Source organism: Macrobrachium nipponense, chromosome 14, assembly GCF_015104395.2.
Source record: "Macrobrachium nipponense isolate FS-2020 chromosome 14, ASM1510439v2, whole genome shotgun sequence".
NCBI classification, from domain to species: domain Eukaryota; kingdom Metazoa; phylum Arthropoda; class Malacostraca; order Decapoda; family Palaemonidae; genus Macrobrachium; species Macrobrachium nipponense.
In genome coordinates, this window is record NC_087207.1 from 54,832,092 (window position 1) to 54,836,361 (window position 4,270).

Consider the following 4,270-nt stretch of genomic DNA (forward strand, 5'->3'; position numbering starts at 1 on the left):
GCGCATAAAACTCCACAATATGTCTACTGCACGTGTCCCGGCTGACTTGCGAAATACGAACACTTATTGAACATACCAAACTTGGCATTAATAACCGCTTTTAAGATAATGAAATAGTCAGCCATAATAATCCATTTGAGGTATGCATGAAACTTTTGAAATTCTGGCCGTTTTCTATGAGATTGAAACTAAACGAAAACAAGAAACAGGTTTCGAGTTCTATTGGCGGTTTAGTAAACTCAAGGCCTACCCAGTCCACACGAGCGTGCTCCGGGGTTGACGGGCAAATTCTGGCGGGCTTAACCGTGAATGTTTTACATACGGGTGAGGCGATGGAAGGGTGGGCGTGCCTGACGATGCCAGTAGTGTGTTCAGTGCGGTACGATAAACATGGTGCCTACCGCAAAGAAGAAGATAGTGTAGCATTATAATTGCTTTGTGTGTGATGAAAGAGAGGAAAAAGAAAATATGATGCAAATCTTTCCATATCCACTACTGTTCTGACCTCTTCTCTCATCAAATATACACACTCAATGCTTAAGATCTCCCAAGAGAACTGTATATTAATTGACAAGATTGTACTACCTTAAAAGAAGAAAAAAAACTAAAAGGTCTGTTAGCCACTGACAGTTTCCAACATTAACTAAAATATTCTATTGACCATGAAATCTTATTTAAATATCAGCAGCTTGTGAGGTTACAACATTAAGAATAAGCCAATGACTTCAAGCTTGAAGATGTATTCCACCCAGAAGACTGAATTCAACCAATGAAATTACCAATTATCCAACAAATTCAACAATTTCAGATAGACAGAATGCAAAGAATCTCGAGGCTAAACAACTACCACAATGAAGGATGCTCGAAAAAAGTGTCTAGATAATGTTGGAACAGTAATTGGTCAAGTACGAACACTTAGCAGATGCTGGTGAGAAAAAAAAATCACGTTTGTAACAAGTAGCAATAAGAAAAAGATCTGGAAGAGTGCAGGGAAAATAAAAAGGAGTTACACACTTGATAAGGATGAAATGGAGGAGGATGTGACTGAGGTGGAGAAAATAAGTGGTCAAGGATAACCAAAATGAAAGTTATTCTATAAAGAGGGTAAACATGTGGTCCCTATGTGCCCACGAATAACAGGGAGACCAGAAAATAAGAGATTTGCAGGAAATTTCAACAATATCTGTTGTAAAAAGGCTTCGTTGAATACCATAAATATTTTGATACCTTGTGAACTAAGAAGCAAAACACATACAAGCAACTTTCTGTCTGGATTGTAGCAAATGTAATGTAAAGGTCTAGCTTAACAATGAATGGATAAAACGAACAAGCCAATTTAAGCATTCCTACATTATTTGAAATTATAACTTGTCGACTTAAGACATACGCATTCATCATCAGTTTGATTTTTAAAAAGCCTTAAGTAAATTAGGAATCAAATACTATACAAAAAAATAAAACTTCGCACTCCAGTAAAACAGCCGTTAATAACTTCCAACATGAACAAGGTGGTAAAATATTTCTTAATTGAAATAAATTTACCAAATTTACACCTCTATGTGAAATGCTTATATACTGCATTCAAATCATCTCAGTGCACTTTTTTGCTCTATATTATGGCCAAATCACATTATGTAATTCCCCAAATTGACATACATTGTACTGAAATAAACCCCATTAAACACTTGTTTTACCTCTGCAATACTGTAATTCTATACTCAAGGATGGCAAAACCAAAATGGTTCTAAGCAGTTTCTAAGAAACTAGAATTTGGGGAATTCTCCATCAATTATTATATATCATCAAAACCATTCTAACAAAATGGGTAAAAAAGAGAGAATTTTAAAGTGGACTAATTTTTTAGTGGAACAAATCGGATAATTATGAAATTTGAGAACCCCCGAATTAACACCTTTCAAGTAAACAAATCCTTCATCAAGTTACCCTAATTATGGATGAATATCTTAAAACTTTCCTTTAACTTCCTGATGAGTTACAGAACACTTAATATGACATTGCAAGAGATGTGGTACCTAAGTCCTCATTTATGATAAATTTTTACCCTACACTGCCAGGAACTAATCTCTAAAAAATTCAATACCAACTTGAACATTAGCACTCCCCACTAATTTTACAACCCCCTGATATAAAGATTAAAATAACTGCAAATTGTTTGTGAAAGATTCTGAGGCAGCTTTACATAATTAGAACCTAAAACTCACTGATATTTTATACAGTTTCAGATTAGTTCTACCATGAACATTTCATTTCAGAAAAGTTTTGTGATACTTTACTACTACTGGGTTGCTGAGGGGAATAAACTCACTCTCTCTCTCTCTCTCTCTCATTAGAGGACAGAGAGTGAGAGAAACAATGTCTTTACTCCATCTGCTAAAATTAGCACTTCAATGTACCTTTTTATTTGTATAAAGTATATCGTTGCTTCACATCAAATCTTGACAATAACATTTCAACTGTATATTACACTTTCTCCAATATTTACCAAATAATTACCTAACTATCACCATTTAATATGGAACTATGTAAGCTTTCTAAGTAATAGTACTCTAATAAGATGAATATGGTAATCCAATGGTCTGGAGTCTTGATATTCGAGGTATCAGTAGGTGCAAATCTTCTTTTCTAGGCTCTTGTACATTCAACTCCAAATGGTTGAAGCTTTCCTCTTCTAGATTTGATTAGCTATGGAGGAAACTATCCTTAAGTTTCCCAGGAACATCATTTGTATACCTAAAATATTGAGGAAAGATTAGGTAAGAACTGACAAGGATCTTAGACAGGTTATTACAAAAATATTTAATAAAAAAAAAGTCCTTATCATTTGATAAAGATAATTGTAGCGAGCTTGTGGAAAGTTAAATGCTGGTCATTTATTTCTTAAAGGGTACAGTAAGTTGTATAAAAAAACTAAAACTTATCAAACTGATACCTATACCTTTCATGAACATTTAGAGCCCTGACAGTGTATTTAAGACTTTCATAGTGTGTGTTTCGTCAATAATTTATTACTGATTTTATGACTCCCCTCATGTATAAAACATTTAGATTAAAAAAGTAGAAACAAAAAAGCAAAACCATAAGGTTCCACAAGCTCAATATGGTACAGAATTTTTATGAAGGCTCCATGTAAAATGTTCCTTTGGTCACAGACACCATAATAAAGGACAGGCCAGGGTCCCAATGTTTGCAATAATTGCAAAAATAACGTGGAAGATATTTGATCCACAACTAGCGTGTGTTGTTATATTCTGTAACAAAATCACTCTGAAACTAAATAGCATCTTACTGCAGGGAATTATGGGAAGGAGGAGTGGGAAGGCAAAAGGACCACTGCCTAAAGGCCTCCACACTCTAAGGGCCTAATTTCTGATGATTTGCCTATATGCTACCTACTAGTAGTAAATTTTGAATAAAACTCAACCAACATCCATATGGCATAACGCACCGGCCATAAGATAAGTCGACTTTTAGGGAGCTTGCATGCTCACTAGCCTTGGGTTCCTAGAGCCTTTAAATTACTCCATGTCTCGTTGAATCAGGCTGCTTCTCAAAAATGGCCCTAACATATTCAGCTGAACGTAAGCTATGTAAGGTATACCAAGTATTCAGATTGCCTTTAACTCATAATAGAAATCACTGAAAAGCAATTATAGGAGTTGCCTATTCCATCAACTAATGGTCATATTTTCCATTCTGAAAACTAAATTTCAGTGATACCCAAGTAGTAATAAACACAAGAATATAGTACAGTTAAATCTTTCTCCTGTTTTACTTCAGTTTCAAATTAAATCAATTTAAGCATTACCAATAATTCCTTGAATTCCTACTTCATACCTGCCTCAATTTCACTAGATAAAACTTTTAAAAAATCCTCCTACAATAAAAGAAAAGTTACTAACAGTCCAAAAGACTTTTTTCAACCTATATTTCAGATCTCCATATAGTAAATTTGTTTTCAACTTCAACACAAGATTCGAGTATTAACAATTATGCTAGAAACACTGTTGAGTGAAGCCACTTGGACATTCATTTGGGGTAAGAATAGTCTTACCCCCTATTATGACTTACCAATTCAAGTTGCATACTGTGTACTGGTTAAATTTTACTTATTATACCCTAACCTGTGTGAAATACTTCGACGCTTTTTACAAATAACTCATGAAACTGAGGAAAACCAAAATACTTACATTCAACTAAAACCAGCAGCCACAGTTCTAAGATCCCAGCTGGTAGGTAAAAAATAGTAACA

At 34.4% G+C, this 4,270-nt stretch overlaps 1 long non-coding RNA gene across 1 annotated transcript; it reads right to left on the reverse strand.

Moving 5' to 3' along the window:
• Positions 1-1,840: 1,840 nt before the first annotated feature.
• Positions 1,841-4,270, reverse strand: LOC135226515 (uncharacterized). Its single transcript, XR_010317243.1, has 2 exons — positions 4,209-4,270; positions 1,841-2,751 (listed from the first exon to the last, which is right to left on the reverse strand). It is a non-coding gene; the product is annotated as an uncharacterized LOC135226515 (long non-coding RNA).